The sequence below is a fragment of the Neofelis nebulosa genome, chromosome 8, assembly GCF_028018385.1.
Source record: "Neofelis nebulosa isolate mNeoNeb1 chromosome 8, mNeoNeb1.pri, whole genome shotgun sequence".
In the NCBI taxonomy this organism is placed as follows: Eukaryota; Metazoa; Chordata; class Mammalia; order Carnivora; family Felidae; genus Neofelis; species Neofelis nebulosa.
Genome location: NC_080789.1, coordinates 113,323,499 through 113,349,792, shown reverse-complemented (window position 1 = coordinate 113,349,792; position 26,294 = coordinate 113,323,499). Strand labels below are relative to the sequence as shown.

The 26,294-nt window shown below is 39.8% G+C and overlaps 1 protein-coding gene across 6 annotated transcripts in view; it reads left to right on the top strand.

Moving 5' to 3' along the window:
- The window catches only part of LOC131483416 (coiled-coil domain-containing protein 7-like), a 282,146-nt gene that overhangs the window by 229,858 nt on the left and 25,994 nt on the right, over positions 1–26,294 (top strand). The window contains exon 20 of one of the 6 annotated variants that reach the window (XR_009247651.1): positions 15,974–16,083. The exons of the other annotated variants lie outside the window; for them this stretch is intronic. The gene's annotated coding sequence lies outside the window, so the exon portion shown is untranslated. The remainder of the gene's footprint in view (positions 1–15,973; positions 16,084–26,294) is intronic. 6 annotated transcript variants of the gene reach the window in all.

The window sequence follows — 26,294 nt, the reverse complement described above, 5'->3', positions numbered from 1 at the left end:
TTTAGTTGAGAGAGAGAGAGACAGAGACAGGGACAGTGTGTGAGTCAGGGAGGGGCAGACAGAGAGGGAGACCCAGCCAAAGCAGGCTCCAGGCTCTGAACTGTTAGCACAGAGCCCAATGAAGGTCTTGAACTCCCCAACTGTGAGATAATGACCTGAGCTGAGTGGATGATTAACTGACTGAGCCACACAGGGGTCCCAGATGCTCTGGTTTTTATTTTTTTATTTTTTATTTTTTTAATGTTTATTTATTTATTTGTTTGTTTGTTTGTTTATTTATTTATTTATTTTTATTTTAATGTTTATATATATATATTTATTTTTTTAATATATGAAATTTATTGTCAAATTGGTTTCCAAACAACACCCAGTGCTCATCCCAAAAGGTGCCCTCCTTAATACCCATCAACCACCCTCCCCTCCCCCCCCATCAGCCCTCAGTTTGTTCTCAGTTTTTAAGAGTCTCTCATGCCTTGGCTCTCTCCCACTCTAACCTCTTTTGTTTCTTTTTTTTCCTTCCCCTCCCCCATAGGTTTCTCTTAAGTTTCTGAGGATCCACATAAGAGTGAAACCATATGGTATCTGTCTTTTTCTGTATGGCTTATTTCACTTAGCATCACACTCTCCAGTTCCATCCACATTGCTACAAAGGGCCATATTTCATTCTTTCTCATTGCCAGGTAGTACTCCATTGTGTATATAAACCACAATTTCTTTATCCATTCATCAGTTGATGGACATTTAGGCTCTTTCCATAATTTGGCTATTGTTGAGAGTGCTGCTATAAACATTGGGGTACAAGTACCCCTATGCATCAGTACTCCTGTATCCCTTGAGTAAATTCCTAGCAGTGCTATTGCTGGATCATAGGGTAGGTCTATTTTTAATTTTCTGAGGAACATCCACACTGTTTTCCAGAGTGGCTGCACCAATTTGCATTCCCACCAACAGTGCAAGAGGGTTCCCGTTTCTCCACATCCTCTCCAGCATCTAGTCTCCTGATTTGTTCATTTTGGCCACTCTGACAGGAGTGAGGTGATATCTGAGTGTGGTTTTGATTTGTATTTCCCTGATGAGGAGCGACGTTGAGCATCTTTTCATGTGCCTGTTGGCTATCCGGATGTCTTCTTTAGAGAAGTGTCTATTCATGTTTTCTGCCCATTTCTTCACTGGGTTATTTGTTTTTCGGGTGTGGAGTTTGGTGAGCTTTCTATAGACTTTGGATACTAGCCCTTTGTCTGATATGTCATTTGCAAATATCTTTTCCCATTCCGTTGGTTGCCTTTTAGTTTTGTTGGTTGTTTCCTTTGCTGTGCAGAAGCTTTTTATCTTCATAAGGTCCCAGTAATTCATTTTTGCTTTTAATTCCCTTGCCTTTGGGGATGTGTCAAGTAAGAAATTGCTACAGCTGAGGTCAGAGAGGTCTTTTCCTGCTTTCTCCTCTGGGGTTTTGATAGTTTCCTGTCTCACATCCAGGTCCTTTATCCATTTTGAGTTTATTTTTGTGAATGGTGTGAGAAAGTGGTCTAGTTTCAATCTTCTGCATGTTGCTGTCTAGTTCTCCCAGCACCATTTGTTAAAGAGACTGCCTTTTTCCCATTGGATGTTCTTTCCTGCTTTGTCAAAGGTTAGTTGGCCATACTTTTGTGGGTCTAGTTCTGGGGTTTCTATTCTATTCCATTGGTCCATGTGTCTGTTTTTGTGCCAATACCATGCTGTCTTGATGATTACAGCTTTGTAGTAGAGGCTGAAGTCTGGGATTGTGATGCCTCCTGCTTTGGTCGTCTTCTTCAAAATTACTTTGGCTATTTGGAGCCTTTTGTGGTTCCATATGAATTTTAGGAGTGCTTGTTCTAGTTTCGAGAAGAATGCTGGTGCAATTTTGATTGGGATTGCATTGAATGTGTAGATAGCTTTGGGTAGTATTGACATTTTGACAATATTTATTCTTCCAATCCATGAGCAGGGAATGTCTTTCCATTTCTTTATATCTTCTTCAATTACCTGCATAAGCTTTCTATAGTTTTCAGCATACAGATCTTTTACATCTTTGGTTAGATTTATTCCTAGGTATTTTATGCTTCTTGGTGCAATTGTGAATGGGATCAGTTTCTTTATTTGTCTTTCTGTTGCTTCATTGTTAGTGTATAAGAATGCAACTGATTTCTGTACATTGATTTTGTATCCTGCAACTTTGCTGAATTCATGTATCAGTTCTAGCAGACTTTTGGTGGAGTCTATTGGATTTTCCATGTATAATATGTCATCTGCAAAAAGTGAAAGTTTAACTTCATCTTTGCCAATTTTGATGCCTTTGATATCCTTTTGTTGTCTGATTGCTGATGCTAGAACTTCCAACACTATGTTAAACAACAGCAGTGAGAGTGGGCATCCCTGTCGTGCTCCTGATCTCAGGGAAAAAGCTCTGTTTTTCCCCATTGAGGATGATGTTAGCTGTGGGCTTTCTATAAATGGCTTTTATGATCTTTAAGTATGTTCCTTCTATCCCGACTTTCTCAAGGGTTTTTATTAAGAAAGTTGCTCAATTTTGTCAAATGCCTTTTCTGCATTGATTGACAGGATGATATGGTTCTTATCTTTTCTTTTATTAATGTGATGTATCACGTTGATTGATTTGCGAATGTTGAACCAGCCCTGCATTCCAGGAATGAATCCCACTTGATCATGGTGAATACTTCTTTTTATAGGCTGTTGAATTCGATTTGCTAGTATCTTATTGAGAATTTTTGCATCCATATTCATCAGGGATATTGGCCTGTAGTTCTCTTTGTTTACTGGGTCTCTGTCTGGTTTAGGAATCAAAGTAATACTGGCTTCATAGAATGAGTCTGGAAGTTTTCCTTCCCTTTCTATTTCTTGGAATAGCTTGAGAAGGATAGGTATTATCTCTGCTTTAAACGTCTGGTAGAACTCCCCTAGGAAGCCATCTGGTCCTGGACTCTTATTTGTTGGGAGATTTTTGATGACTGATTCAATTTCTTCACTGATTATGGGTCTGTTCAAGCTTTCTATTTCCTCCTGATTGAGTTTTGGAAGAGTGTAGGTGTTTAGGAATTTGTCCGTTTCTTCCAGGTTGTCCAGTTTGTTGGCATATAATTTTTCATAGTATTCCCTGATAATTGCTTGTATCTCTGAGGGATTGGTTGTAATAATTCCATTTTCATTCATGATTTTATCTATTTGGGTCCTCTCCCTTTTCTTTTTGAGAAGCCTGGCTAGAGGTTTGTCAATTTTGTTTATTTTTTCAAAAAACCAACTCTTGGTTTCATTGATCTGCTCTACAGTTTTTTAGATTCTATATTGTTTATTTCTGCTCTGATCTTTATTATTTCTCTTCCTCTTCTGGGTTTAGGGTGTCTGTGCTGTTATGCTTCTATTTCCTCTAGGTGTTCTGTTAGATTTTGTACTTGGGATTTTTCTTGTTTCTTGAGATAGGCCTGGATTGCAATGTATTTTCTTCTCAGGACTGCCTTCGCTGCATCCCAAAGCATTTGGATTGTTGTATTTTCATTTTCATTTGTTTCCATATATTTTTTAATTTCTCCTCTAATTGCCTGGTTGACCCACTCATTCTTTAGTAGGGTGTTCTTTAACCTCCATCCTTTTGGAGGTTTTCCAGACTTTTTCCTGTGGTTGATTTCAAGCTTCATAGCATTGTGGCCTGAAAGTACACATGGTATAATTTCAGTTCTTGTATACTTATGAAGGGCTGTTTTGTGACCCAGTATGTGATCTATCTTGGAGAATGTTCCATGTGCATTCGAGAAGAAAGTATATTCTGTTGCTTTGGGATGCAGAGTTCTAAATATATCTGTCAAGTCCATCTGATCCAATGTATCATTCAGGGCCCTTGTTTCTTTATTGACCGTGTGTCTAGATGATCTATCCATTTCTGTAAGTGGAGTGTTAAAGTCCCCTGCAATTACCACATTCTTATCAATAAGGTTCTTTATGTTTATGAGTAATTGTTTTACATATTTGGGGGCTCCGGTATCCGGCACATAGACATTTATAATTGTTAGCTCTTCCTGATGGATAGACCCTGTGATTATTATATAATGCCCTTCTTCATTTCTTGTTACAGCCTTTAATTTAAAGTCTAGTTTGTCTGATATAAGTATGGCTACTCCAGCTTTCTTTTGGCTTCCAGTAGCATGATAAATAGTTCTCCATCCCCTCACTCTCAATCTGAAGGTGTTCTCATGTCTAAAATGAGTCTCTTGTAGACAGCAAATAGATGGGTCTTGTTTTTTTATCCATTATGATACCCTATATCTTTTGGTTGGTGCATTTAGTCCATTTACATTCAGTGTTATTATAGAAAGATATGAGTTTAGAGTCATTGTGATGTCTGTATGTTTTATGCTTGTAGCGATGTCTCTGGTACTTTGTCTCACAGGATCCCCCTTAGGATCTCTTGTAGGGCTGGTTTCGTAGTGACGAATTCCTTCAGTTTTTGTTTGTTTGGGAAGACCTTTATCTCTCCTTCTATTCTAAATGACAGACTTGCTGGATAACGGATTCTTGGCTGCATAGTTTTTCTGTTCATCACATTGAAGATCTCCTGCCATTCCTTTCTGGCCTGCCAAGTTTCAGTAGAGAGTCGGTCACGAGTCTTATAGGTCTCCCTTTATATGTTAGAGCACGTTTATCTCTAGCTGCTTTCAGAATTTTCTCTTTATCCTTGTATTTTGCCAGTTTCACTATGATATGTCGTGCAGAAGATCGATTCAAGTTACGTCTGAAGGGAGTTCTCTGTACCTCTTGGATTTCAATGCCTTTTTCCTTCCTCAGATCAGGGAAGTTCTCAGCTATTATTTCTTCAAGTACACCTTCAGCACCTTTCCCTCTCTCTTCCTCCTCTGGAATACCAATTATGTGTAGATTATTTCTCTTTAGTGCATCACTTAGTTCTCTAATTTTCCCCTCATACTCCTGGATTTTTTTATCTCTCTTTTTCTCAGCTTCCTCTTTTTCCATAATTTTATCTTCTAATTCACCTATTCTCTCCTTTGCCTCTTCAATCCGATCCGTGGTTTTCTCCATTTTATTTTGCAGCTCATTAATAGCATTTTTTAGCTCCTCCTGGCTGTTCCTTAGTCCCTTGATCTCTGTAGCAATTGATTCTCTGCTGTCCTTTATACAGTTTTCAAACCCAGCGATTAATTTTATGACTATTATTCTAAATACACTTTCTGTTATATTGTTTAAATCATTTTTTATTAGTTCGTTAGCTGTCGTTATTTCCTGGACTTTTTTTTTTTAAATTTTTTTTTTCAACGTTTTTTATTTATTTTTGGGACAGAGAGAGACAGAGCATGAACGGGGGAGGGGCAGAGAGAGAGGGAGACACAGAATCGGAAACAGGCTCCAGGCTCCGAGCCATCAGCCCAGAGCCCGACGCGGGGCTCGAACTCACGGACCGCGAGATCGTGACCTGGCCGAAGTCGGACGCTTAACCGACTGCGCCACCCAGGTGCCCCTCCTGGACTTTTTTTTGAGGGGAATTCTTCTGTTTTGTCATTTTGGATAGTCCCTGGAGTGGTGCGGAACTGCGGGGCACTTCCCCTGTGCTGTCTTGAATAACTTGCATTGGTGGGTGGGGCCACAGTCAGACCTGATGTCTGTCCCCAGCCCACAGCTGTGGCCACAGTCAGACTGGTGTGTGCCTTCTCTTTCCCTCTCCCAGGGGTGGGATTTACTGTGGGGTGGTGAGGCCCGTCTGGGCTACTTGCACAGTGCCAAGCTTGTGGTGCTGGGGATCTGGTGTATTAGCTGGGGTGGATCAGCAAGGTGCATAGGGGTGGGACAGGCAGGCTCAGCTCTCTTTTCTTTGGGAGTTCCTCTTCAGGAGGGGCCCTGTGGCACTGGGAGGGAGTCAGACCCGCTGAAGGGATGGATCCGCAGAAGCACAGCGTTTGGTGTTTGCGTGGTGCAAGCAAGTTCCCTGGCAGGAACTGGTTCCCTTTGGGATTTTGGCTGGGGGATGGCCAAGGAGATGGCAATGAGGAGCGCCTTTGTTCCCCGCCAAGCTGCGCTCTGTCATCCGAGGCTCAACAACTCTCCCTCCCGTTGTCCTCCAGCCGTCCTGCTCTCCGAGCAGAGCTGTTAGCTTATACCCTTCCAGATGTTAAGTCCCGCTTGCTGTCCGAACACACTCTGTCTGGCCCCTCCGCTTTTGCAAGCCAGACTTGGGGGCTCTGCTTGCCCAGCGTGCCGCCCCTCCACCCCGGCTCCCTCCTGTCAGTCCGTGTAGCACACTGCCTCTCCGCCCTTCCTACCCTCTTCTGTGTACCTCTCGTCTATGCTTGGCTCTGGAGAATCCATTCTGCTAATCTCTGGCGGTTTTCTGGGTTATTTAGGCAGGTGTGGGTGGAATCTAAGTGATCTGCAGGACTCGGTGAGCTCAGCGTCCTCCTACACCGCCATCTTCCCACTCTTCCGCCCCTCTGGTTTTTAAAGTCAAACTTTAAGGGCATTAGTCTTCCCCATGTGAGCTCCCTGGTGCAAGGGCCTGATTTATCTTCAGCGACTCTTATTATCCATATGTTTGTCTGTTTTTAATATCTGTTACTTTTTCTCACATTCATTTTATCTTTCTTCATTATTTAAAAAATGACTTTAAAAAGGTTTCAATTTGTAAATAATTTTAAATTTAAAAAGAGGTTAAAAAACAGTACAAAGAGGGGCGCCTGGGTGGCGCAGTCGGTTAAGCGTCCGACTTCAGCCAGGTCACGATCTCGCGGTCCGTGAGTTTGAGCCCCGCGTCAGGCTTTGGGCTGATGGCTCGGAGCCTGGAGCCTGTTTCTGATTCTGTGTCTCCCTCTCTCTGCCCCTCCCCCGTTCATGTTCTGTCTGTCTCTCTCTGTCCCAAAAATAAATAAAAACCGTTGGGAAAAAAAAAAAAATTAAAAAAAAAAAAAAAAAAAAAAAAACAGTACAAAGAACATCTATATATTCTTCATGTAGAATCATCTATTGTTAACATTTTTCTTGTTTGCTTTTTTGTCTTTATCTTTTGCTCTCTTTTATAAGGCATATTTTGGACTATTTCTGAACTATTTAAGAGTAAGTTGGGTATGTCATAGCCCTTTAAACATCTATTTCCTACGTTTAAGCATGTTGTCTGTGTAGTGACAATACAGTTGATACTTTCAGTAAACTTAAGATCAGTATACTAGTTTTCTCCTAATCTACCATTCACAATCCAATATTTGTCATTTAACCCAATATTATTCTTTATAACATTTTTCCCTTTCATGCAGCATCCAGTTTATTATTAGGTATTTCATGTAGTTGTTATGTTTCTATCTTTCTTTAAACTACGATATTTCCTTAGGTCTTCTTTGTCTTTTATGACATTATATTCTTTGAAGAATAATGTATCTTTAAAGAAAGTTTCCTCAGTTTGGATATTTCTGATGTTCTTAGGGTATCACGTCCAGAGCTACACTGTGTACATCTATCATTAATTTGTGATTTTAATAATGATCAATGGGTCAAACTGTTTTCCTCCATCTTACTATTTTCTCCTTAGCAGATAATAAGTAATCTGTAGGAAGATACATTCAGATCATGCAAATATCCTATTCTCTATCATAATTTCCTAGATTTAGGATGTATTCATAATACATTGCTGAACTAGTCTCTAGTTTGAAGGTTCCAAAATGATTATTTCCCAACTCTAATACCATATCCATTTTTATCCAATTGGTACCTGACATTCTTGAAAGTAAGGGCTTATCCTCACTCATATTTTTTTCCCCTTTTTAAAAATTATTGGAATGAGATCATGGATTCCCATTCTTCCAATGGTTTCATAGCTTATACTATTCTTTTTTAGCTCTAAAATTGTTATGGCATTGGCTAGTGGGATTTTATTCAAGTTAAGTACTATAAACTTATTACACTAGACATTGAGAAATTCCTTGATATTTAGTATGACAAGATGTACCATGCCAATCTCGAACATTTCCTGCACATAGGTAGAATCAGCCATTTTTCCTAGTAGACTTGTTTTTTTTTTAAATGGGAAATGTTACTAGAAACCAACATTTGAAAACTAATGGTGTCCATTGGTGCTGGGGTGTATGTATGTGTGTGTGTGTCTGTGTTTGTGCATATCTGTATTTCTATCTATACATTTATGGTATGTAATTATATGTGTGTATGAATATGTATACATATGTATGAACATGTATATGTAGGTATATGTGTGTATAAGTATATCATCAATGCATTTACTCATTTGCTCAATTTTAGAAGACCCTAAAATTGTTTTAGAATTGTGTAGCTGATACCAGTAGAAAAACAAACCAAACCAAAGATTTTATGATTTTATTTCTCTTACCCAAGACTGAGGATATATTACTATATCATGAGTACCTAAATTAGTCCCTTTTTCCCCTTCTTGAGTTGGCTCATTAAAAAAAAAATTTTTTTAAGTTTATTTATTTTGAGAGAGAGAGAGAGAAAGGGGAGGGGCAGAGACAGTGGGACAGAGGAAGAATCCCAAGCAGGCTCCACACCATCAGTGCACAGCATTGGGCTCCAATCCAAGAACTGCAAGATCATGACTTGAGCAGAAGTTGGATGCTTAACCAACTGAACCATGCAGGCACGCCAAGTTGACTAATTTCTTTTTTAGTTTTTTTTTTAACGTTTATTTTTGAGACAGAAAGAGCATTAAAGGAGGAGGATTAGAGAGAGAGGGAGACACAGAATCTGAAACAGGCTCCAGGCTTTGAGATGTCAGCACAGAGCCCGACGCTGGGCTCAAAATCAGTGAGATCATGACCTGAACCAAAGTCAGACGTTTAACCAACTGAGCCATCCAGGCACCCCAAAGTTGACTAATTTCTTAAGTTGCCTTCATTTTTAGTACCCTATTCTTATTTTTGTTAATACAATTTGTTTTAGGAATATATAGAAATATTAGCCTACTTCCAAAAATGAAAATATTTAAGAGGGAGAGATTTTTTTCCTGAAGCCACACCCTTGCATCCCCCAATTTATCCCTTCTGTTTTAAGTAAGTTGTTTTCTGGTTTATCATTCTTGTGTTTCATTTTGTAAAGGTAAGTGTCTCTATATTTTTCCCCTTATTTCCTCTTCTTTCTCACATGGATAGGTAAAAAACTAGATATTGGGGCGCCTGGGTGGCGCAGTCGGTTAGGCGTCCGACTTCAGCCAGGTCACGATCTCGCGGTCCGTGAGTTCGAGCCCCGCGTCAGGCTCTGGGCCGATGGCTCGGAGCCTGGAGCCTGTTTCCGATTCTGTGTCTCCCTCTCTCTCTGCCCCTCCCCCGTTCATGCTCTGTCTCTCTCTGTCCCAAAAATAAATAAAAAATGTTAAAAAAAAAAACAACAAAAAAAAAACTAGATATCTACTTTTTTTACTTTATTTTTCACTTAAAATTCTCTCCAAGAAATTCTCCTGTCAAATTCTGGAGAAATTTTCTATTCATTATACAGTTGTATGTACAGCTGTTTGTATCATATTATATATGATTGTTTATGTCATACCATAGTTTATAGTATATTTCTTCAGTTATTCAAACAGTAATCTATGCTTGAACACTTAGGTGGTTTTGAATATTATGCAGTTACAAGTGAAGCTATAAGTAACCTGTGCATATGTGTTTTATTGTTTGGTATCTCTTTATCTTAGGCTAAGTTTATATTAGCTTAAGAAAACTGGAACTGACTGAGTCCGGAAGATGGCGGCGTAGGAGGACGCTGGGCTCACCGCGCGTCCTGCTGATCACTTAGATTCCACCTACACCTGCCTAAAGAACCCAGAAAACCGCCAGAGGATTAGCAGAACGGAGTCTCCGGAGCCAAGCGCAGACGAGAGGCCCACGGAAGAGGGTAGGAAGGGCGGCGAGGCGGTGCGCGCTCCACGGACTGGCGGGAGGGAGCCGGGGCGGAGGGGCGGCTCGCCGGCCAAGCAGAGCCCCCGAGTCGGGCTGGCAAAAGCGGAGGGGCCGGACAGACTGTGTTCCGACAGCAAGCGCGACTTAGCGTCTGGGAGGTCAGAAGTTAACAGCTCTGCTCAGAAAGCGGGAAGGCTGGAGGACAAAGGGAGGGAGAGCTGCTGAGCCCCCGGACGGCAGAGCTCAGCATGGCGGGGAACAAAGGCGCTCGCCAGCGCCATCTCCCCCGCCCATCCCCCAGCCAAAATCCCAAAGAGAACCAGTTCCTGCCAGGGAACTTGCTTGCTCCGCGCAAACACCCAACTCTGTGCTTCTGCGGAGCCAAACCTCCGGCAGCGGATCTGACTCCCTCCCGCTGCCACAGGGCCCCTCCTGAAGTGGATCACCTAAGGAGAAGCGAGCTAAGCCTGCCCCTCCCGCCCCCATGCACCTTGCCTACCCACCCCAGCTAATACGCCAGCTCCCCAGCACCACAAGCCTGGCAGTGTGCAAGTAGACCAGACGGGCCACACCACCCCACAGTGAATCCCGCCCCTAGGAGAGGGGAAGAGAAGGCACACACCAGTCTGACTGTGGCCCCAGCGGTGGGCTGGGGGCAGACATCAGGTCGGACTGTGGCCCCGCCCACCAACTCCAGTTATACACCACAGCACGGGGGAAGTGCCCTGCGGGTCCTCACCACTCCAGGGACTGTCCAAAATGACCAAACGGAAGAATTCCCCTCAGAAGAATCTCCAGGAAATAACAACAGCTAATGAACTGATCAAAAAGGATTTAAATAATATAACAGAAAGTGAATTTAGAATAATAGTCATAAAATTAATCGCTGGGCTTGAAAACAGTATACAGGACAGCAGAGAATCTCTTGCTACAGAGATCAAGGGACTAAGGAACAGTCACGAGGAGCTGAAAAACGCTTTAAACGAAATGCAAAACAAAATGGAAACCACGACGGCTCGGATTGAAGAGGCAGAGGACAGAATAGGTGAACTAGAAGATAAAGTTATGGAGAAAGAGGAAGCTGAAAGAAAGAGAGATAAAAAAATCCAGGAGTATGAGGGGAAAATTAGAGAACTAAGTGATACACTAAAAAGAAATAATATACGCATAATTGGTATCCCAGAGGAGGAAGAGAGAGGGAAAGGTGCTGAAGGGGTACTTGAAGAAATTATAGCTGAGAACTTCCCTGAACTGGGGAAGGAAAAAGGCATTGAAATCCAAGAGGCACAGAGAACTCCCTTCAGACGTAACTTGAATCGATCTTCTGCACGACATATCATAGTGAAACTGGCAAAATACAAGGATAAAGAGAAAATTCTGAAAGCAGCAAGGGATAAACGTGCCCTCACATATAAAGGGAGACCTATAAGACTCGTGACTGATCTCTCCTTTGAAACTTGGCAGGCCAGAAAGGCTTGGCACGATATCTTCAGTGTGCTAAACAGAAAAAATATGCAGCCGAGAATCCTTTATCCAGCAAGTCTGTCATTTAGAATAGAAGGAGAGATAAAGGTCTTCCCAAACAAACAAAAACTGAAGGAATTTGTCACCACGAAACCAGCCCTACAAGAGATCCTAAGGGGGATCCTGTGAGACAAAGTACCAGAGACATCACTACAAGCATAAAACATACAGACATCACAATGACTCTAAACCCGTATCTTTCTATAATAACACTGAATGTAAATGGATTAAATGCGCCAACCAAAAGACATAGGGTATCAGAATGGATAAAAAAACAAGACCCATCTATTTGCTGTCTACAAGAGACTCATTTGAGATCTGAGGACACCTTTAGATTGAGAGTGAGGGGATGGAGAACTATTTATCATGCTACTGGAAGCCAAAAGAAAGCTGGAGTAGCCATACTTATATCAGACAAACTAGACTTTAAATTAAAGGCTGTAACAAGAGATGAAGAAGGGCATTATATAATAATTACAGGGTCTATCCATCAGGAAGAGCTAACAATTATAAATGTCTATGCGCCAAATACCGGAGCCCCCAGATATATAAAACAGTTACTCATAAACATAAGCAACCTTATTGATAAGAATGTGGTCATTGCAGGGGACTTTAACACCCCAGTTACAGAAATGGATAGATCATCTAGACACACAGTCAATAAAGAAACAAGGGCCCTGAATGATACATTGGATCAGATGGACTTGACAGATATATTTAGAACTCTGCATCCCAAAGCAACAGAATATACTTTCTTCTCGAGTGCACATGGAACATTCTCCAAGATAGATCATATACTGGGTCACAAAACAGCCCTTCATAAGTTTACAAGAATTGAAATTATACCATGCATACTTTCAGACCACAATGCTATGAAGCTTGAAATCAACCACAGGAAAAAGTCTGGAAAACCTCCAAAAGCATGGAGGTTAAAGAACACCCTACTAACGAATGAGTGGGTCAACCAGGCAATTAGAGAAGAAATTAAAAAATATATGGAAACAAACGAAAATGAAAATACAACAATCCAAACGCTTTGGGACGCAGCGAAGGCAGTCCTGAGAGGAAAATACATTGCAATCCAGGCCTATCTCAAGAAACAAGAAAAATCCCAAATACAAAATCTAACAGCACACCTAAAGGAAATAGAAGCAGAACAGCAAAGGCAGCCTAAACCCAGCAGAAGAAGAGAAATCATAAAGATCAGAGCAGAAATAAACAATATAGAATCTAAAAAAACTGTAGAGCAGATCAACGAAACCAAGAGTTGGTTTTTTGAAAAAATAAACAAAATTGACAAACCTCTAGCCAGGCTTCTCAAAAAGAAAAGGGAGAGGACCCAAATAGATAAAATCATGAATGAAAATGGAATTATTACAACCAATCCCTCAGAGATACAAACAATTATCAGGGAATACTATGAAAAATTATATGCCAACAAATTGGACAACCTGGAAGAAATGGACAAATTCCTAAACACCCACACTCTTCCAAAACTCAATCAGGAGGAAATAGAAAGCTTGAACAGACCCATAACCAGCGAAGAAATTGAATCGGTTATCAAAAATCTCCCAACAAATAAGAGTCCAGGACCAGATGGCTTCCCAGGGGAGTTCTACCAGACGTTTAAAGCAGAGATAATACCTATCCTTCTCAAGCTATTCCAAGAAATAGAAAGGGAAGGAAAACTTCCAGACTCATTCTATGAAGCCAGTATTACTTTGATTCCTAAACCAGACAGAGACCCAGTAAAAAAAGAGAACTACAGGCCAATATCCCTGATGAATATGGATGCAAAAATTCTCAATAAGATACTAGCAAATCGAATTCAACAGCATATAAAAAGAATTATTCACCATGATCAAGTGGGATTCATTCCTGGGATGCAGGGCTGGTTCAACATTCGCAAATCGATCAACGTGATACATCACATTAACAAAAAAAAAGAGAAGAACCATATGATCCTGTCAATCGATGCAGAAAAGGCCTTTGACAAAATCCAGCACCCTTTCTTAATAAAAACCCTTGAGAAAGTCGGGATAGAAGGAACATACTTAAAGATCATAAAAGCCATTTATGAAAAGCCCACAGCTAACATCATCCTCAATGGGGAAAAACTGAGAGCTTTTTCCCTGAGATCAGGAACACGACAGGGATGCCCACTCTCACCGCTGCTGTTTAATATAGTGCTGGAAGTTCTAGCATCAGCAATCAGACAACAAAAGGAAATCAAAGGCATCCAAATTGGCAAAGATGAAGTCAAGCTTTCGCTTTTTGCAGATGACATGATATTATACATGGAAAATCCGATAGACTCCACCAAAAGTCTGCTAGAACTGATACATGAATTCAGCAAAGTTGCCGGATACAAAATCAATGTACAGAAATCAGTTGCATTCTTATACACTAACAATGAAGCAACAGAAAGACAAATAAAGAAACTGATCCCATTCACAATTGCACCAAGAAGCATAAAATACCTAGGAATAAATCTAACCAAAGATGTAAAAGATCTGTATGCTGAAAACTATAGAAAGCTTATGCAGGTAATTGAAGAAGATATAAAGAAATGGAAAGACATTCCCTGCTCATGGATTGGAAGAATAAATATTGTCAAAATGTCAATACTACCCAAAGCTATCTACACATTCAATGCAATCCCAATCAAAATTGCACCAGCATTCTTCTCGAAACTAGAACAAGCAATCCTAAAATTCATATGGAACCACAAAAGGCCCCGAATAGCCAAAGTAATTTTGAAGAAGAAGACCAAAGCAGGAGGCATCACAATCCCAGACTTTAGCCTCTACTACAAAGCTGTCATCATCAAGACAGCATGGTATTGGCATAAAAACAGACACATAGACCAATGGAATCGAATAGAAACCCCAGAACTAGACCCACAAACGTATGGCCAACTCATTTTTGACAAAGCAGGAAAGAACATCCAATGGAAAAAAGACAGTCTCTTTAACAAATGGTGCTGGGAGAACTGGACAGCAACATGCAGAAGGTTGAAACTAGACCACTTTCTCACACCATTCACAAAAATAAACTCAAAATGGATAAAGGACCTGAATGTGAGACAGGAAACCATCAAAACCTTAGAGGAGAAAGCAGGAAAAGACCTCTCTGACCTCAGCCGTAGCAATCTCTTACTCGGCACATCCCCAAAGGCAAGGGAATTAAAAGCAAAAGTGAATTACTGGGACCTTATGAAGATAAAAAGCTTCTGCACAGCAAAGGAAACAACCAACAAAACTAAAAGGCAACCAACGGAATGGGAAAAGATATTTGCAAATGACACATCGGACAAAGGGCTAGTATCCAAAATCTATAAAGAGCTCATCAAACTCCACACCCGAAAAACAAATAACCCAGTGAAGAAATGGGCAGAAAACATGAATAGACACTTCTCTAAAGAAGACATCCGGATGGCCAACAGGCACATGAAAAGATGTTCAACGTCGCTCCTCATCAGGGAAATACAAATCAAAACCACACTCAGATACCACCTCACGCCAGTCAGAGTGGCCAAAATGAAGAAATCAGGAGACTATAGATGCTGCCGAGGATGTGGAGAGACGGGAACCCTCTTGCACTGTTGGTGGGAATGCAAATTGGTGCAGCCGCTCTGGAAAGCAGTGTGGAGGTTCCTCAGAAAATTAAAAATAGACCTACCCTATGACCCAGCAATAGCACTGCTAGGAATTTATCCAAGGGATACAGGAGTACTGATGCATAGGGGCACTTGTACCCCAATGTTTATAGCAGCACTCTCAACAATCGCCAAAATATGGAAAGAGCCTAAATGTCCATCAACTGATGAATGGATAAAGAAATTGTGGTTTATATACACAATGGAATACTACGTGGCAATGAGAAAGAATGAAATATGGCCTTTTGTAGCAACGTGGATGGAACTGGAGAGTGTGATGCTAAGTGAAATAAGCCATACAGAGAAAGACAGATACCATATGGTTTCACTCTTATGTGGATCCTGAGAAACGTAACAGAAACCCATGGGGGAGGGGAAGGGAAAAAAAAAAAAAGAGGTTAGAGTGGGAGAGAGCCAAAGCATAAGAGACTGTTAAAAACTGAGAACAAACTGAGGGTTGATGGGGGGTGGGAGGGAGGGCAGGGTGGGTGATGGGTATTGAGGAGGGCACCTTTTGGGATGAGCACTGGGTGTTGTATGGAAACCAATTTGACAGTAAATTTCATATATTAAAAAATAAATAAATAAATTAAAAAATAAATAAATAAATAAATAAATATCCTTCACTTATAAAGGCAAAAAAAAAAAAAAAAAAAAAAAGAAAACTGGAACTGATGTTTAATTTCTATAAATGTTTATGAAATAATAAGAGTATAAAAATACTCATCAAAACTTTTCTCACCATTTTCATATCATATCTTGCATTATGGTATTTTTGGCTTTATCAAAATGAGGGAAAATTCTGCTGTACACTTGTATAAATTTGAAGTTTAGGTACTTCATAATGGATCTGATGGTTTTTTTTCTATTTAATGGCCTAAATGCATTTCTTTTGTAGGTTATGATGAATTACCAAATGAAGAGCTTGTGCTTGAGCATCAAGATTTAGTGTCAAAAACCCAAATGCAAGTAGAGAAACAAAAAACTCCTGGAAGAAAAGATTCACTAGTAAGTATTAAAAAAAACCTTGCATATTAATTTAAATTAAACTCATCAGAGGGTTTTTTTCCGTTGGTTCATGAAAATGTAGGTCAGCATGTGTTTTGTAGAAATGTTACATGTTGATATAAAGTGTGAATTCCCTGCAGTGCCTGGCTCAGTCAGTTAAGCATCTGACTCTTGATTTCAGCTCAGTTTTGTGGGATTGAGCCCCATGTCAGGCTCCATGCTGTCAGTGCAGAGCCTGCTTGGAATTTTCTCTCTCCCTCTTTCTCTGCCCCTCCCCTGCTCATATACTTGCACATGTTCTCTCTCTCTCTCAAAATGAATGAATGAATGAATGAATTAATTAATTAATTAATTACAAAGTGTGAATACCCTAAGATAATTAGAGATCAAAAACAAGATTATTGATTGGAATTTCTGATTAAGACTATTCCACAGCAATGCGTCATGTACTCAGTACCCACTAAGGGCAATAGTAGGCCAATAATTGCCTCACAAAGGGTATGTACCTTTCAGCCAAACCTGGGAGATTACCGGCCCAAAAAGTCAATGGGTTCTTCAGACCTGTGTCAGTGTCTTTTTGCGATAGGTTTCAGTGGGTGTGCAGATATATTATTGAGATCAGTAACTCAGAAACCAAATGGGGATCAGAGCAGTTCAAGGAAAAGCAGCTTGAGTGGCCTATTGGAGGTACTCTATAACATCTTGTTGGCTGGGTCTCCATCAAAGGTAACAGCCCTTCTGCTAGCCCCATAAATATGTGCTATGAAACCTCTTTGGGTAGAGAGTATCAGTAGTCAAAGTGGTCCCACCAATATTCAAACTCTTGTTATAATTTGGGGAAGAGAAGGCCAAAAGATTCACAAACATCTTCTTTGGAATAAGATGTCTTATCTCATACAGATCCTTCCCTGGAATTTCACTTGGATACTAGGTCCTTGTACCTTTTTTATATTAATGACCCAGCCATATTGCCCCATATGGATCAGCACGATATGCAGTCCTTGATGGATAGTGTCCTTGTTTGCGCCCACCAGAAGGATGTCATCAATATAGTGAATGGCTAGTATTCCCTCTGCAAATGGGACTTTTTCCAGATCCTGCCCTATACATTGGTGACAGACAGATGGAGACTTTAAGGAGACTTGTGGAAAGACATTAGTGGCATATTTCAACCAATTTTACAAGGGTAAATTGATCCTGGTCATTAGCATGAAGAGGGATGTTATAAAGGGAGTTCAAGATGTTGGTTGCTGTATACCAAGTTCCTTCATCTTCAGTAACAGCTTCTATGACAATGCCAGTGTCAGCACCACAATGTCAGTGGTACAAATACTTTGTAGAGCCTTAATCAGTCTCTAGGCACCCAAAAGTTTTGTGCACAGGCTAGATGAGGCAATTTAATTGAGAAACAGTCTACAAAATTTGTTTGCCTCATTAAACTCAGTAACAAGGGCAGTTATTTTTTTTTATACCCAGGCAGTCAGTATTGTTTTTGGTAGATATTAAAAATTTTTTTTAATGTTTATTTATTTTTTTAGAGAGAGAGAGAGAGAGAGAGGGAGAGAGAGAGCATGAGTGGGGGAGGGGAAGAGAGAGAGGGAGACACAAAATCCAAAGCAGGCTCCAGGCTCTGAGCTGTCAGCGCAGAGCCTGACACAGGGCTTGAACCCACAAACCGTGAGATCATGACCTGAGCCAAAGTCAGATGCTTAATCAAGCAAGCCACCCAGGCGCCCTGTTTTTGGTAGATATTGGCACTAAGTTCTGGTAGTTCTGTGGCTCAGGATCTTCCATAAGCTCCATTAAAATGCCCTAACTGCAGAAAATTCTGTCAGTACTTGGGAGTGAATATGAGTGGTGGATCACATAGATAATGTATCTATGTATACCAATAATATATTCATTAGTAGAGGCAATAATAATGGAATCCACCATAGTCTGGCCTAGAAAAGGTTTTTAGTGTTGGGTGGCTCCAAACCAGGGAGCATTATCTATTTCTTTCTCATGTTGATACCAGGGTTTGTGGGGATCATGGTTACCAGTACAGCAATATTCAAAAGACCCAAGAAATGGAATTGTCATCCTGCCCCACCTGTCTATTGAACTTTGTCCTTGGAATAGGTCTTTATATCTCTATTGGGAATATAGACGTTTTGGTATAACTCCTAGTTTTATTTATTTTTGAAAGCTGAGATCAGGGTGAATGTATATGGGGTTCTCTGATTCATTTCAAGATTCACTGTAGTGATAGTAGAGGAAATAACACTTGTATTCATAGTGGCATTATGTAGACACTAGTGGGTTTACATGTTATGTCCTTCATGGCCCATAATCTTACCATGAGTACCTTGGTAGAGAGACAATCAATCTATTCCTTTGAGACCCCACTGTATGGTAATCAGACCCAATGATCTTAAGCAAGGACATTGCCTATATCATCCAGTAGAGGGTGCATTATTACCATTTTTACATCACTCTTTGTCTTGGCAGCAGCCAAATTTTGCATTTTCAAAATGTGTCTATTAAGATCTAAGTGTCACAACTGATTGACACACATTATGAGTAGGTTTGTGCTCCATGACCAATAGTATTGAAGGAAGCGAATCTAGAAACACGAAACTAGTCAACAATCTGATCATATATTCTTCTCACTCTTTTATGTACCTAAGAGGCTACCTGGCTTTCTGGAAGACAGTTATCCATGTTTTTCATTATGGAAACTCATTATTTGTGGACCCAAACAAGTAATGAGTCTATTACTACTACCCAGATGATGATGGAGATGATTTCAGTTTTTTGCATCATTTTATATTTCTTTCCATTTTTTTCCTTATCCCTAGGCAAAGTGTCTACTGTCAGCACACTCTGAAATAGATGGTCTGTAGGGAGTAATGCACCTCACAGGATGCCTTTATCACTTATTATATTTAATAAGATTGCCTCCTTCATTATGCAGGCAAACTACTTAAGTCTGTAAGATCTCATCAGATCACTGAACAAAGTTATTCCAAAGACCTTTACATTCTTTTTCAGTAAAAGTGTGAGTCTTAACAACTTGCTGTGATTTGTGCTATCAGTGTTAGGACAGAGTTCACAATAGCCATAGAGTACAACTCAGCTTGCAGGGTCTGATGACTTTTGGTCTTATAATTATTAGCTACGGAATTGCTTTTCTAGCTTTTTTAAAGTCTCTCTGTTAGATCTCTAATTTAACTCACCAGGGTAACTTAGCCAGAATTTTGGAGGCTAAAGTGAAAGACAAATGTTCCCCTCAAACTGAAAGTATTATTTAGCAATCCATTAGAACTTTCTGAGAGTGTTCTGTGGCATCTACCAGCACTTTCTGAAACTCATTGGTACGCCTGGCAACGTGCTTGATTGGATCCTCAGACGTTTCAATGATCTATTTGCAAGGTCCAAGGGTGACCCATGTCTTTCTTAACACTCCCAAAAGTGCTTTGCCAATTTTGCTTTTTCAGAAAGGCATTATGTTTCATTGACCACTTTGCTCAGTTGTGCGAATTTGTGAGAGAGAGCTGCCAGTTGTCAGGTTGGTCAATTAAGATAACAATCCACTTACTGTGATAGTATAAGCAAGAGTCTAAACAGAAAAGAGCTGAGACTCTACCAACCTTTCATTTTTCCCACAGAACAGTACTGGGTAAGGGTCAGGTATCTCATCATAGACAGGAGTGGAGAAAGGAAACATTTCTCTGCATCCCCTGATGCAGAAAGGTCCCTGATGTTTTAAGGACCATGGGCCCAGGGAAAGTTAGAAGGATCAGAGTTTGGAGTAAGTAAGTATGTTATACTGAGTCAGAGAAAAGTGTCCCCCAGGTCTACCTGCTAAGGTAGTCTGGGTATAGACACATGAACAGTACAGTGTCTCAGCTAAGGATTACTCCTCTATAAGGAGGCTCTGAATGGAGATGCCTGGGTGAGAATGCAGATCTCTCATGTGTAAGATCATGGTCAGCCAGAAGTGGAGGTAAGTGTTAGCTTTAGTCATTGACTGCAACTACCTCTAGTGCCTTCAGTGCACTTGCTGTGCATCCAATGAGTGCGAGGTAGGAAATTTTACCCCATAATGACTTCCAGGTAAAGTCCTTGTAATTGCCTATGATAAAGGCTGAAAGATTACATACAGGATTTTGACCTGGAATTGGAACACTGGTATATACACACACACGTGTGTGTATTCATAAACAAAGAGACTTACATACACACACAAATGACCACATATGCATACACATATACATACATAGACATATTTAGAAATCACGAGTTCTTACAGACATTTTCAATTCCAGTTACTTCATTCAGGACTTATTATTGCCTTCCTCCATTTCATATATGTAGTCACAGTGTGAATTCTAACTTTGAGCAACATGAACACATTTATACTTTTGCTTTGTCCTATAATACTTCTAAAATTGATTCACAGCTGCTTACCTGATAGCACTAGAAAGAGGCGAAACTACTAAAAATTTTGTGGATGTTTACACACCCCACTCTCTTGCCTAAGACTGAAGGTGTATGTCAAATACTGGTGATTGATTACTTGGGTACGTCCTTGTTTTTTCCATCATTAGGTTCATTAAGTTTGCTTTCAACTTTAGTCTTCTCATATTTAAAAGTTATTTTTTGGAATATGTAAAAATGAACTTTCAAAAGTGATAAATATGCAAAAAGAGATATATAAAGTATCTTTCTTTTCCTTACATTACTCAGTCCTCATCCTTCTCTTATAGGTATCCAATTAAATTGTTTTCTAGTTTGTTCTTTAATATTTCATTTAAAAAAACCTGTCTTCCCCTTCTCTTTATTTCTATGTTACCTTCTTTCTTTTACAAAAGGTAGCATGCTAGGTATTCTCTATTTCACAGTTTTTTTCCACCTAACATTAGCTTCTAGAAATCCTCCCAATTCATTTTGTAGAGATCTTTTGCATTCCTTTTATAGCAGTCAGTTAGGATCTGACTCTTGATTTTGGCTTAGGTCATGATCTCACAGTTCATGAGATCAAGCCCTGCTTTGGACTTCACAGTGACAGCATGGAGCCTGCTTGGAATTCTCTCTCCCTCTCTCTCTGCTCCTCCCCTGCATGCGCGCTCTCTCTCTCTCTCAAAATGAATAAAATAAATTTTAGAAAACAAACCTAAAAAAGAGAATACTATGAGAAATTATATGCCAACAAACTAGGCAATCTGGGAGAAATGAGCAAATTCCTAGAAACTCACAAACAACCAAAACTGAAACAGGAAGACATAGAAAATTTGAACAGGCTCATAGCCAGCAAAGAAATTGAATCAGTAATCAAAAATATCCCAATAAACAAGATTCCTGGGCCAGATGGCTTCCCAGGGGAATTCTACCAGACATTTAAAGCAGAGTTAATACATATTCTTCTCAAATTGTTCCAAAAATAGAAACAGAAGGAAAGCTTCCAGATTCATTCTATTTAGGCCAGCATTACCTTGATCCCAAAACCAGATAAAGATCCCACTAAAAAGGAAAATTACAGGCCAATATCCCTGATGAGCATGGATGCAAAAATTCTCAACAAGATACTAGCAAATCAAATACAACATTATATTAAAAGAATTATTTACCATGATCAAGTGGGATTTATTCCTGGGCTATAGGACTGGTTCAATGTACCCAAATCAATCAGTGTGATACACCTCATTAGTAAAAGAAAAGATAAGAACCATATGATTCTGTCAATAGATGCAGATAAAGCGTTTGACAAAAAGCAGCATCCATTCTTGATAAAAACTCTCAACAAAGTAGGGATAGATGGAAGATACCTCAACAACATAAAGGTCATATACAAAAGACCCACAGCTAATATCATCCTCATTGGGAAAAATGTGAGAGCCTTTCCCCTATGGTCAGGAACAAGACAAGGATGCCCACTCTTACCATTACTATTTAACATAGTACTCAGCCTCAGCAATCAGACAACAAAAAGAAATAAAAGGTATACAAATCAGCAAGGAAGAAGTCAAACTTTTCACAGTTTTCAGATGACCAAATACTGTATGTAGAAAACCCAAAAGACTCCACCAAAAAACTTCTAGAACTAATACACGAATTCAGGAGAGTCACAGGATATAAAATTAACATGCAGAATGCATTTAATATATACCAGTAGTGAAGCAGCATAACAAGGAATAAATCCCATTTACAATTGCACCAAAAACAATGAGATACTTAGGAATAAACCTAACTAAAGAGGTAAAAGATCTGAAAACTATAGAATACTTATGAAAGAAAGTGAAGAGGAAAAACATTCCATGGTCATGGACTGAATGAACAAATACTGTTAAAATGTCTATACTACCCAAAGCAATTAGCACATTTAACACAGTTGCTATCAAATACCACTAGCATTCTTCACAGAGCTAGAGCAATTCTAAAATTTGTATGGAACCACAAAAGACCCCAAATAGTCAAAACAATCCTGCTAGAAACAAAACTGGAGGCATTATGATTCCAGACTTCAGGCTATATTACAAAACTGTAGTCATCAAGATAGTATAGTATTGGCAAAAATAGACACATAGATCAATGAAACAGAATATAAAACCCAGGAATGGACCCACAACTATATGGCCAACTAACCTTTAACAAAGGAGGAAAGAATATCCAATGGAAAAAAGACAGTCTCATTCAGCAAATGGGGCTGGGAAAATTGGACTGCAACATGCAGAAGGATAAAACTGGACTACTTTCTTCACTGTACACAAAAATAAATTCAAAATGGATTAAAGACCTAAATGTGAGACAGGAAACCATCAAAATCCTACCGAAGAACACAGGCAGCAACCTCTGACTTTGGTCAAAGCAACTTTTTACTAGACATGTCACCGAAGGCAAGTTGAACTACCTATAATTAATTGAGATTCCAGAAACCGCAAATCTCATGCATAGGTCATTTGGTGAAACTTTGTCTTCCTGAAGCACACAATGAGGGCAGGTATTTTTTTCCCTCAGGAATTTGTTTTTGAGCGACAAAAGCATCAGGGGCTGGTAGGTGAGTTAGGCACACAGCCTTCAACATATCCCACTAAAGTAGCCTTAACTGAAACAGTTCCTTTCAAGGAAAGCAGAGGTTCACATAGAAAATGCATTTGTACATTGCATTTATACAATGCATTTATACATATAATGTAGTGGGCACCATAATAGTGGAGGTCTGTTGTGGCCCACTGGTCCTACCCATAGTCAAATTAGGATAGGAGTCTTGGTGACAGTGGCTTCATACTCGAAGCCAGAAAGGATTATCTGTTTTCCCTTCATTTTGGTGTCATAGGTTGTGTATATCAGAAACACCTTTGTGCCAGTATCCAAAAGGTCACCCCCAGTGCAGTGCTTCTCCATGTCCCCATTGAACTCTGACTTTGGTATAGGGCCTTCTTTCCCTGGTGAGGACATAGAGCCTTTGGCCTGATACATAGTTTTGTTTATGTTTAAAAACTGAAAGTTCTGGTTTAAGGTTTGCAGGATTTTTCATTCATATCAAGATTTACTGGGGAAGGCAAAGGAAATAGCACTTAATATTAATCATAGAGCTATCACCCTGAAGACTTTAGGGGCTTCATTTTGCACCCTCAAATGCATGCTATGGTCCTGAGCTCCTTTGTAGACATCCCATCTACTTCTCAACTAAGAAAACATTGTTAAGTAGCAAGATCCAAAGATCACTCCAGGAAGAACATTGTTTGGGGTGTCTAGGAGTATGTATATGATTACCCTTTTTATGTCACTCTCTCTGATGGTCTATATCTAGTATTTTGTCAGTAGTTTTTTACATGCCCCCAGATTTGTTAGTTATGATCCAAATTGTGTATAGACAAATTGACCTGAACTTATAGGGAGGTTTAATTGAGCTTGATAATCAGCAACAGTTGCATGAATGAACCTAGAAGTCTGAGTCTAGTTAATAATCTTATCATGGACTTTTCTCATTCTCTCTTTGTAGAACCAAGGTGACATGAATATGGTTTGTGGGACTGCTAAAGCACTCTGCAAGAGTGGTCCAAACATATTTTAGTCACAGGGAGCTCATTACAGGTGGGTCAAATCCTTTGGAACCTAAATAGTACCCATTTGAGAGTAGAGAGGGTCTTTGGTGTTTGCATCTCATTTATTCCCTTTCTTCTACTTTCTTGGGCAAAGTGGCCCCTGTCAGGGTATTCTGAAGGTGGGATTCTATAGTTAGTTACTCCAAAAAGTACCACTTTCCCTTACTTCCTTTAATAAGATTTACCTCCTTCATTGTGAAGGCAAGCTACTCAGACTCTAAAGTCTCTTCAGACACCTGGGAAAAGCAGTACTGAAGGGTTCTGTATTCTTTTTCATTAAAAAACTAGTCTCTATAACTAGCTGCATCATGGGTATTCGTTGGTGCCAGGGATTTGCTTAGAGCATCTACAACTCTGCTCACAGACTCTCTGATGACTTTTAATCTCATCAGTGGATAATCATAAGTTATAGCCCCAAAATTGCTTCCCTAGCTTTCTCAGAGACACCTCTGTTGAATCTCTAATTTGACTACTACATGGCATCTTGGCCATGTAGACAGGGGCTAAAGAGAAGGACAGTTGGTACCCCGCAGAACTGAAATGCTTACAGAAAGTATTTGCTACTACTTTCCAAGACCAAACTGCATTGCAGACCAAACTGCATTGGACCCACTGGCATGGCTGATGAAGTGTACCTCCAGACTTCCAAAGTCTTGCAAACCAGAAGTCTGTGGACTTCTCTATTATCTTCCAAAATTGGCTCCATGGAATCTTCTGGATTTTTGTTTTTCCAGAATAACATTGCACTTAATTGACTATCCTGTTTTCTGTGCCAACTTGTCATAGATAGAGTTCCCAGATGTCTGTGTAGTTACATAAGACAATAAGCCAAATTCAATGTAACAATTAAGGCTTTATTCACTTACTGTGATTAGATTAAAAGATTAAATATGAAAGGGAACTGGCTCCCTAGTGTTCATTTCTTTCCATAGAATGGCACCAAGAAAGGGACAGTTGTATCAGTGTAGAAAGGGAGATCATTTCACTTTTGAAGGGGTTCCAAACATAAAGGTCCTGTTGTTCTCTGGATCTTGGGACCAGGGAAAGGAGGTAGAAAGTCTAGGAGGGAAAAACCAAATACTGAGTTAGAATGGATAAATAATATCTTCAAGGTCCCCTAATAGGTCAGTTTTGGCAGAGGTACTTGAAAAGTGTCTCCACTAAAGCCATTCACCTCTCATAAGTAGCCCTCTGAATGCAGGTGTCTAGGATAGGAATGCAGAAATATGTAAGAACATGGATAGCCCAGAAGGACATGAATCCTTGACAATAACTCCTTTCAGAGACTGCAATGCACTGGCTATCAGATGTAGAGAAGGCAGCTTTCTCTTATGAGGCATATCATTATATATTTATATAATGTGTATATAAATATAAATAAATATGTATGTATGTATATATATATATATATATATATATATATATAGTGTGTGTATATATGTATATGTATATATACATGCACAGATATATTTAGAAATATGTGTTAGTTAACTAAAATTTTCCTCCAGTCCTTTATTGTGATTTGAAGAGGAATTTGAGGTCTTCCACAGGTTCACAGGAATAAGAATGCACATTAGTTTGCTCATTAATTTACTGTTGATTGGGTTTTGGGGTGATGGGGGGGTTTGGAGCTGATGGCCAAGAAAGAATTCTTGAAGACATCTTTCTTGCAAAAAGGTGATTTTATTAAAGCACAGGACAGGACCCGTGGGCAGAAAGAGCTGCACTGGGGTTGTGACAGGTAACTGATTATGTACACTCAGGTTGGGAGGGGGTTAGGGATAGAGTAAGTCTCTAAGGTACTTTGGAAGCAAGATTTCCAGGACCTTGAGGAGCTAGCTGTGTAAGACAAATGACATTTGTTACCATTTAGGAAAACCTCAGTCATGAGACCCTTCAGATGTATATCATGGGGCCATAAGCTTGGAGTATGATTGCCAGCATATATCTTGGGGTGTTGAGATAAAGGAAGTTTTGAAGGAATTTTTGTATGCTAAAGTAGACTCAAAGGACCCTGGGAGGTCTGGATAATGTTAAGCCAAGATACCCTTTTGCCCCTGGCAAAGTGTCATTATCGAGGCAGCTGAGCTCCTAGAGGGAGGTCACTTTGCCTGTTTCAAG